This window comes from Pinus tabuliformis, chromosome 8, assembly GCF_031772625.1.
Source record: "Pinus tabuliformis cultivar Carrire ecotype Pingquan chromosome 8, CPIR1, whole genome shotgun sequence".
In the NCBI taxonomy this organism is placed as follows: Eukaryota; Viridiplantae; Streptophyta; class Pinopsida; order Pinales; family Pinaceae; genus Pinus; species Pinus tabuliformis.
This window is the reverse complement of record NC_142294.1, coordinates 507763211-507774416: the sequence shown is the minus strand read 5'-3', so window position 1 is coordinate 507774416 and position 11206 is coordinate 507763211.

Below are 11206 nucleotides of genomic sequence, written 5' to 3'. Positions count from 1 at the left end.
TGGAAGTTTTGTAAGAGCCCCTGGCATAACACTAATGAATGTCATTGAAAGCAGTTGTTGGTGGCCAAGTTGAATGCCTCAAAGTCAAATACAGTTTCTAACTTTGAATCAGATCTAGAAAAGGAGTAGTAGATCATTAACATAGAACCTAGTGCCACCATTGATGCCACCAAGGTCTAGCCAAGTGAACCTAAAGAAGTAGAGGAAGGTGAGCACCTTTTTCACTAACATATGTGGGTGAAGGTTTCTCTATTGCACTTCATTTTTTATAGTAAAAGTTAAAATAACCTCATCTCTGTAGAGGTTTTCAAGGAATTGGACATGTTGACAACACCAAACCCACAACCATACAACAATGGATGGTTCTTTCAAGGGTGATATAATTGTGTTAAATAATAGTGCCACCTTGCCTATGGCATCAATCCCTTCAAGGATGAAATACGGTGTGATACTTACCCTTTTGAAGTTTTTGATGTTCTTTTAAGTCAAATTTACTTGTGGAAGTGTTATGTTGTATATAAGTGTAGACTTGGAAATGTTATTATTACTTTGGGTAAACAACAATACAAGATACTAGAGGTTAGTTAAACTTATTTTCATTTATTTAGTCTCTTATAAGCAATGCATGAAGGTCATCTCCCACACTGAGAAATTTGTTTTCTTCTTGATTCACTCTCAAAGTGAGAAGAAGGTCATGACCACATCCATGGTCTCCACATAGGGCCTCTCCATGCAACATAAGTAAGTGGAAAATGTTGTGGAATAATATGAAGATGTATTCTCCTCACCCACTAGGGTACCTCTCCAATGTCAAGCTAAGAATTCAACCAATATGACTCTTGTCACCCCTCTACCCAACCCGGCAATCTATCACAACTCTCTTATGGAAAAGGAGGAAATCAAGTGCTAGATCTAAGAACCACTCCAAAAAGGGAATATCGTATTGATCTCCTCACACATAATCCCAATTTTAGTCGCACAAAAGAAATATGGGACTTGGTGACTTTGAATTGATTATAGGTCCCTTAACAAAATCAAAATCAGGAACTCGTACCCAATATCTCGAGTTGAGAACCTTCTTGATCAGCTCAAGTAGGTCAAGTACTTCAGTAAGATTGATCTAAAGTTTGGCTATCACTAGGTCCCAATAGAACAAATTGATGTATGGAAGGCTGCTTTCAAGCCCAAAGAAGGTCTTTTTGAATGGATGGTCATGCACTTTGGTTTGAAAAATGTCCCAACAAATGTCACGAGGTTCATGGATGACATCTTGTGGCCTTTCAACAATTATTTGTTGGTGGTATATCTAGATGATATCCTCATTTTCAACAAGAGTTGGGTAGAACGCTTGTAGCCTATTTAGAAGGTCCTTCACATTTTGAGATGACACAAGCTATATGCTAACTTGAAAAAAATGTCCTTTAGAATGAACAAGGTCTAATAGATAAGCTACATCATTGATGAGAATGGTGTGCATGTGGATCCAACCAAGATTCAAGTCATTTGTGACTAGCCAAACTCAACCACACTAATTGAGCTTCATAGTTGCTTAGGCCCTACCAACTGTTATGGTTCAGATTCTCCCATATTGCGTGGGAAAAACCAAGTGATAAAGAGTGGTGGAAAAGAAAAATTCATGTGGGGCTAGTCGTAATAGAAATATTTTGATGATTTAAAAAACCACTTTTTCTCAATCCTAGTTCTCTCCTTACCCAATCTGTAATAACCTTTTGAGATTGAGATCAATGCTTCAAACTATGTTGTGGATGTAGTTCTCACTCAACGTGGTTATCCAGTAGCCTACCATAGTGAGATAGTATTAGATTTTGTTCGTAAATACCTCACCTATGACAAAGAAATGTATTCCATTGTATAATCCTACCACCAATAGAATCATTACATTCTCAGGAAGGAGAGAAACATTCACAATGATCACAAGGATTTATAGTTCATGAAGACATAATGAAAATTTCAAAATGATTTCCATTTAAAGTTATCCAAATACTTGTAGAAGTTTCATCTCAATATCAAATATAAGATATGGAGCACCAATTGCATAGTTGACCGCCTCAGTCGACCTCAAGTTGCAATACTAACCACAGTGCTCCAGTCCTATGGACATGAGGCCTTCAGGTGCCTCAACTTTATGGTAGTGATCTTGGCTTTGCTAACACCAACCAGATGTTAAGTACAAGCACAACTATCACAAAATTCATATTTAGGACGAACTGTTATGCCATCTAGGCCATCTTTGTGTTCCTTCAATTGAATGTGCAAAGACAATTTTGGAAGCTCATTACAGTCACATGGAATGACAATTTAGCATGGAAAAGATAGTGGATATGTTACAAAAGTATTTCAATTAGTTAAAACTTTGATAGAATATCAAAGAGTATATTAGGTCCTACACTGCCTACACCATTGCTAAACTGGACATTACGAAGCAAAGCCTCTACACCCCTTTTCCTACTCCTGAAAGGCCCTGGGAATCCATATTCATGGACTACATGCCTAGTATTATTTCAACCAAGTAGGGTAATGATTGCGTCTTTGTGGTTGTTGATTTATTTTCTAACATGGCCATTCTCATAGCCTGCGAGAAGAATGTTACAACAAATTCCACTGCCAAGTTTTTCTTCAAATGGGTGTGGGTACATTTTGGGATACCATAAACCATCATATCAAATTAGGATAGTATGTTATTAGGCACATTATAGTTGATCCTTTGGTTACTATTGAACACCAAACTCACCAAATATATTTCCTTCCACCCCTAAATTAATGCCCAAACAGAGGTCATCAATAGGATGGTCACGCATATCTTGTGCATGTACAAATCCAAGCATCTATGCACATGGGACCCTTATGTTAAACATAGGTACAATAGATCCCTCCATAGCTCAATTGAATACAACCCTTTTCTAGTGGGTCTAGGATTTCAACTATTGGATCCTCTTGATCTAGCATTACACCTTGTGTCCACATAGGTGGAGTCTTCCCATGCTCACCGTGAGGCTAGAAAAGCCTCCAAATTCATTGAATGAATTCAACAAATCCATCAGTACATCCAGGATATTTTATAGAAAGCCAATACTATGTACAAGCACTACCATGATCAACATCAAGTGCCACACAAGTTCTAGGTGAGAGAAAAGGTTTGATTGCATTTGTAGAAAGAACACCTCACAAGATCCCATCAGAAGCTTTGCCCACTTCAATATAGACCTTACACCATCACCAAGGTTATGGGTGACAATGATTTTGAGCTAAGTATCCCCCCCTTTCCTTGGCTTACACCAAATTTTCAATGTGGACCTCCTTCGGCCATATTTTCCACCATTATTAAATACATCAACTATAACAGAGCAATTGAAACCTACAAAGCTCAACAATGACTTCATGGAACAAGTGACCATTGATAAGATTTTGGTCACATAGGGTAATGGCACTCACCAACAGAAGATATAACTTTACCAGGTTGTTAAAGCAGGGAAACTCCTACACCAAGACAAGTGGCTCACCCAAGGTCAAGTTCAACAAAAATTTCCCCATTTTATGGGGGCCTTCAACAGAATGGGTACCATTGTTTCCTAAGGGAGGAGGACTAATCCAGGTTGATATTGGTGACCACAAACCTATGCCACTGGCTCAAAGAATATTTCTCCATTTTGGCAGTTTTTCATAGTTTTTCAAGTCCTAAACTTTTGCGGTTGTTTTAAGGCCCTAAAAAATGCTTTTTTGACATGGAAGTGGCCAACAAATAATAATAGGCATAGCCTAGGCTTAGTTAGAATGTGTATTTCGTAGCTAAAATATTTCAATTGACTAATAAGTGTGCCAAATGGAGATCATATGCAATAGTTATGACCCCAGGAAATTGACATACCAACTAACCCCATGGGACCACAAGTGTTTTGGAATTTCATCTCCTAAGGTTATATTTTTGGATGCTTAGGGTTTCCTAATTGCTAATTCATGTTAGAAAGGGCCTTTCAGCCTCATTGTAATGTGTTGTGGAAAATGCGCATATTAGCCATTAGATCTCTTCTTAAAGATAAGCTAACACCATTCAAGTGAGTTTGTTTCATTCCACATTATTTACAATTTTAGCACATTCCATTTATTAATAGAAGTCAAGTTTTATTGTATCTCTATGTTTTTTTCATAATTATGTATTTGATTTCATTCCCTTCATAATTCCAAATCATTTTTTGTCATTTTTTGGTGACTTTTGGTACATGGTTTTCACTTTGGTAGTTTTGTGGCACATGGTAGTTCAACCCATGGTTTTCTTATTCTAGTTAAGGATTTAAGGTTGTACTCTAATCCAAGTTAATGGATTAGGTGTTTGTATATAGTTCAAGATCATATATATTGTATTATAAACAATGAAGTTGATTGACGACAAAAATTAGAGGTGCAACTTTAAGAAATTTGTTTGTTTTCTAGTTTGGGTTTCTAGGATAAATCTTTATGTGATATGTGTTTGCCATTATTTTATTTTATTTACGAAGAATCTATGTATGCATTACATTATTGTTTAAGGTCTAAAACTTAAACAATTTTTTTTGTTGTAACAACATACTTATTACAATTTTAATATTTTGGTTGGAGCCACACTCTTGATTGCTTGAAGTGTTGAGGAAATACCATAATTGGGAGTTCAAGGCATTAATCGCTTCTTCATGTTGCTATAGTGCAAGGTGAGTGTCCCTTAATTTTTTGAAGACCAATGGCTCTATGTGAGAATGTCCAAGTCCAAAGTTTCAAATCTAAAAGGGAGAGAGGTTCAAACAGAGTAGAAATACAATTTGACTTTAAGGCCAAACTTGTTCAAGTTTGGTCCTTCAACTTGTTTAGAAATTACAACCATCTCCTTAGATAGAAGAATCTAGGTTGAACTTGAAATAGAAAGTGGGTGCGAATAATACCTATGAGTTTGGGATGACAACAAGCCTTACCAGGAAAGAAATTGTGGTTAACATCATGTGAGACAGAAATAAAATAGAGTCCCAGAGATTGTTGAAGCTAGACTTTGCACCAATTTCTTCAAAATGATGAAAGGTGATGAGTTCCTTCTTGAATGACGATGCCATAGTTCCACCTTAACATTGGATAATTGAGGTGGAGTATTCATTAATTGTTATGTGATTTAATTGAATCATGTAAAGGGGTGGATGGCCTTATCCCTCCCATCTTGGTTAGGTGGGAATGGTTTGTCATTATTGGGATCTTTGTGGAAGTAAATTTTGTATCAAGTTTTAAAATCTCCAACATTTTAAGTGGACACTCCACCCATTGTCAGGGACATTTGTATCTTGAATGCTTGAAAAGAGTGTAGAGAGAGGAATGAAAAGAAAGGATAAGAATACAATCATTGAAGGATAGTTGCTTGAGGAAGGGATATGCAAGGAAATACGAGGAAAAAAGAGAAATACTATAAGGATATTCGAGAAAATGAAAATTAATATTATATCAATCAATTATTAATATTTAACTCTATATTAAAAGATAAAAAAGATTAGGCAATTAAGAAAATATAACATGGAGGTAGCAACAATGGAGCAAGAACACAAACCAAAATTAAAGAATGCAAAATATAAACAAGGAGAGGTAAAAGAGGTCTAATGATCAAATTATAAATAAGTGGCTTCCAAGATTGACTTAATTATATTCCTCCACTATGTTGAAATTGTTAAGGTCTTTTTCGATTTCGAGAGCTTCTCTAATAATGTGGGAAGTTTTATAGTGTACAAAGGAAAGGATTTTAGTTTTTTCAAAGTAAATAAGGTGTTTATAACTAAAGGTGTGTTAATGATGGCAGATTTTGAAATATGATTATGCAAAGTATAAACAATACATTCTTTCCCACTTTGCTTTGCTTGAGGAGCCATGGCAACCAGGAACTAGAGAATCAACTAGAAAAGAAAAACAAACAATGAGTTAGAGTGGAAGGAATTCTAGATGTGGGCGGAAACAACATATCTATATCCATTGGGATGATAAAGCATAAACATTGTTCGCTGATTGTCAGGGTAGAGATAGATGTCACCATCCTAAAGTGAATTAATAGCACATCAAATAGCCATGATTGTCACAGAATTCCAATCCATCAACCAACGAACCATCGTCTACACAAGCGACAAGCCCATTAAGTTTTGTACCTTCAAAGTAAGGCATACAATGATGAACTACATGCAGAGAAAATCCTAATTACAATTATATGTGACCACAAGCCTCCCCAAATCATTATCGCATATCGATTATCTTTTTCAATATGGTAATCACCACACCATATCAATCTATATAGATATTAAATATATATAATTTTAATTTTATAATTTTAAAAAATATTTTTCCGCGAATAAATCTACCCAAATATATACTTTTAATAACTTATTTATTTCCATTAAACAAAACGAAATAAAAACATAATTTTAAACCTACAAATTAAACAAAACAAATATATAGAAACGTATATATTTTGAAATCCAATCTCTAACGTCATCATCAAATCATGGTACGCGTGTCAATTATAGCGTACCATGATTCGTGGAAGGTAAACCTGAAGTCACCTGGTGCTTATCTTTCCAACTTTATAATAAACTATGCACGTGGTGAAATATATTTCCATACAGATGCATATTATTTATTCCATAATTCATTTGTTGATTTGTTACATAGTTTTTATTTCTAAAAATCATCTTTTCGAAAGTGGAGATGGCGATGTGAATTAAGGAAGTTAAATTACATTTTATATTTATAAAAAAAATCATTTTTTTTATAAATTATCTATAAATTTTATTTGATTAGTATAATTAATATTTGATATTATTTATATTAAGTTAAAGAATTTGAGTGGAAGTGGAATTTGTTTTCTTAATTTAATGATTTTAAATTTTCAGAGATATGTTACAATTAATCTATTTAAAAATTAATTAAATTAATTATTAATTTTTATAAACATTTTTTAAATTTATTTTTAAAAGTTTAATTATAAATATTTTATTTTTTAATTTTACAATGTTTTTATATAATCAATCAATTCTTCTATTTTTATTTTTAAATTATTTAAATAATTTAACAATTTTCACATTTAAAATTATTTTTATCAATTATTTTATTAAAAAATAATTTAACTAAACTTATCAATGTTCCATCTTTTAATTATAAAATGCTTTTATATAGTCAATCAATTCATCTATTCTTATTGTTTAAATTATTTAAACAATTTAACCAATTTAACCAATTTTTCATTTAAAATTATCTTTATCAATTATTTATCTAAAAATTAATTTAATTTATTATCAAATTTATGAACATTTTTTCGTGTTTTTAATTCTAAATATTCTATATCTTGATTTTATAATACTTTTATAGAATCAATCAATTGTCAATTTTCCATATTTAAAATTTTCAATCAATTTAATCAACTAAATACAACAAGTTTATTAAGATTTAACAAATTATTTTATAAATCCGAACAGTGCAATTAAATAAATTTATTACATTTCTTATCAAGTATATTTATTTTTTTATATATATTTTTTGAGTTTAAAAAATTATTTAATTTTAAAATAAAAATAATTTTAAAAAATACAAAATTCAATTTAATAATTTTATACTAATTCAAACTTTAAAAAATATTTTTTTTTCCATAAAAATGGATATTTTGATGTGTTAATTATATGATGAAAATTGATCATTTTATTAAATAGGGAGAGAATGACATTTTTATGCTTTTTCTTTAATTTATATGGTTTAAGAAATATTTTTTAATGGTTGTGTTTCGAATAAGTTTTATGATCCAAAGTAATGATATAATAGATTTCATTTGTATGTATATTTTTTAAATTAAAACTTTCAGATTTTATTAGTAAAATAAGATTATAAAACTCTTCTTTTTAGATTTCACCCAACAATACATAGGGAAATGAAAGATCTAAATACCCACATACAACAAAGTTACAAAGCAGTATTGTTCTCTCCAGATGACCAAAACATAATGCTACAAACGTTATACATGTCAGTTTTACCATGGATACATAAACAAAGCTGAAAACCATAGTGTCAAGATGCCACATAGCATATCACTCTTCCCCAAGAACAAAAGTCAATATAATGAAACATAAATTGCAAACAAGACCCAACGTCAACAACCAAGGTGAAGCACATCTCTAGAGCCATATAATTTATCCATCTCGGATCATAACCCAAACCACAATAGTGCTAGTGTTCCATAAAAAAGCAAGAAGTGTACAATATGCACACAATGCCCCACCGAGAAGAACATAATGCATAGAATCCCACAGAAACAGAGTGCCATCCAACAGAAACACAGATTCGTATCAACAGTTGACAGAGAAACACAAATCCATCCATAGACATACAAAGTCATCACTAACACCAAAAAAACTTGACAGTGAAGCTAGGAACACTCGAGATTATGATCAAGACTAAGAACCAACAATATGTTCCTGAACAATGTACTTTCAAATCAAAATATAATGAGGAACCCCATGAAGAGTCCATACCTGAGAGATCACATGCCAAAATTGATGACAAAAAGACATGAAAACCCACCATATCTAGTCATGATCAGAAGACGATATTGTAGTCATCACCTAAGCACTATCACCCGTAGGGTCTGTGAGATCACCATCGGTAGAATCACTCGCAAGAAATTCTTCTACACAAGAAAAATGAGAATCCATATTATCTAAGCAGAACCTTTGATTGAAGAGCATGTGTTTAATGTCCTCCAATGAGGAGAATACATTGTAATTTTCCACTTGTTTGTCTTTGAAAATAAGTTGCAATAGGCTAACCATTTTTTGATGTAAAGCTAAAGAATTCAAAAAATGTAGGAATGTGTTCCTAAATCTACCAAAATTAGGAACCCATTTCATATCTTTGCCCACCAACTTAGAATCTAAATGATAAGGGGGATCCCCTACCACTTTACATTCCAACAATAGAATTTATTTTCTCGCCTCTAGAGGAACTGCATCAAAGAAAGTAGCCACAGAGTCATAATCCAAAGGACAAACCATTTTCTGCCCTACAATAGCATTAAATCTTCCACCCCTCATGTTATTCATTCTATATCTAGGAGGCATGAGCACCGCTGCAAGGGAACACTCATGAAAACAACTGAAAAATACCCTCAGCCTATAAAACAAGAAGAAAGACTAAACATAGAACCATGAGCCACAGACCTGAAAACTACTATATCATCACCTAATTTCCACACTATAGGCACAAGTTCCACCAAATTCTCAAAATCACTGTAGGCTAGAACCATGACATATAAAAGTATACAATACCTTGCTAATTAGTAAAACGTTTTTATGCATTGACATAACACAGAGAGGCAGATACCAAGCCTTGATAATGCAACGTCGCCAACAAACACCAGGCTCTGAGAACATTGCGATAGAACAAACTTAGTCAAACTTAGACCAATCGACTCTAAATAGTTCAAAGTTTGAGAAAAATTAGGACTCAAAGATTCCCAATCAACAAAAATCACCACCAAGAACTGAGAAATAACCAATGATATCATAGGAAGACATAAAAATTGAGCAAACCTTTTGAAACAGTGACTCAAAGCCAATAATTGGAAAATTATACCTATAACAAGCGATAACATTATCACTCAAGCATTAAGAAGATTGAAGTTGAATGCAGATACCGACTTTAATTCTATACTGCAACAACAACTCTTCATATACTAATAAAGATTACCCACTAGCAGAGCAAATGAGGAACAATAGCTGGAGGTCGATATATGCCCTCACCTCCGCTCACACTCGCCTTATAATGCTTCATAACCAAACCAATAAATGTCATTTTAAAGATGCAACTCCACCTGTGATCCTACATGCACCCACAATCCAACACCTACAACAACTTAAATGAGGACACTTGGGAGGAGGATGGCACACCCTCCTATGAACTGTAATGTTCGTAATAACGCCCACATTTGGGTAAATTTTGTTTGCATATTTATTTTTTAATAGGTGATGGATTGTTTTTATTTATATATAATAATAAATTGTTTCTAAAAAAAATTGATAAAATGATTTTGTTTATTTTTTAATTTTAAATTTATTTGTATTATAATTTATATATTGAAAATATTAATATTTATAAATTATAATAATGATTTAATTTTAAATTTATTGTCAAACATCAAATTGGTGTATGAGATCAATGGACCTCGTTTTATACAACTATCACAAAAAAATTGGAAGAGCAGTCATGGTACACTGATAGCACACAAAAATAATTCGTATATTACTTTCAAAGCCAAATTACAAGCCCCATAAATAGTCCTCATGAGATCCAACAAATTCCAAACAAGGAGAATATTGTTGATAAAATCTCTCAACAAATTCCAACAACCAACCAACCTAATCTATCAATTTACTAATGTAAACATTATTTCCAAGTCCCCCCTTTAATGCTTACATTACATCATTACAAATATTAATACAAAAATGAAAAATTACAATTCACATGTCACATCTATCTGACTGGTCTTCCTCAACACTTATCCCCACTCTGAAGTCTCCCGAACAATGCTCTTTTCACCACCACAATCTTTGAGCTTCCCATTCAACTCATTTAAGACATAATCACCTCTAACCATCTTTGATGAACTTTGTATAATTGACGCTTCTCGATCTCCCAAAGGATAATCTCGATACTGGATTGTATCCAACAGTTATAAACCAAAATGGTCAACTCACTAGGGGTACGACCAACATAGTCAACTCATAACTTGTAAGCCACGTCAACTTTAGGCAAAGTTGAGTATTTTTTAGGGTGCCAACTTGTAGAATATGAAGTCAAAAAATTAACTCTAACACAAGGGGAATGCCTTGGTGCATAGTGACCCAATATAACCCTAGTGTTTGAATGACATACCTGGAGTTAAGAAAATAGAGACAAGAGTTAGAACCCTAGGAAATGATTATAAATATCTAGAAATATAAGTAGCACTAACACAAAAAATTTAAGAGAAAAAATATATAAATATATACCTAAGAGTGAAGATGGAAGCTCACCCTCACTAGATCTATGAATGCCAAGGGTAGGTAATTTAGTATTGACAAGAATAAAATCTTTTAAAAAAATGAGAAGAATATGGTAAAAATGTTCCCGGTGCCATGACCATGGATAGTAAAGACTATGAATAAAT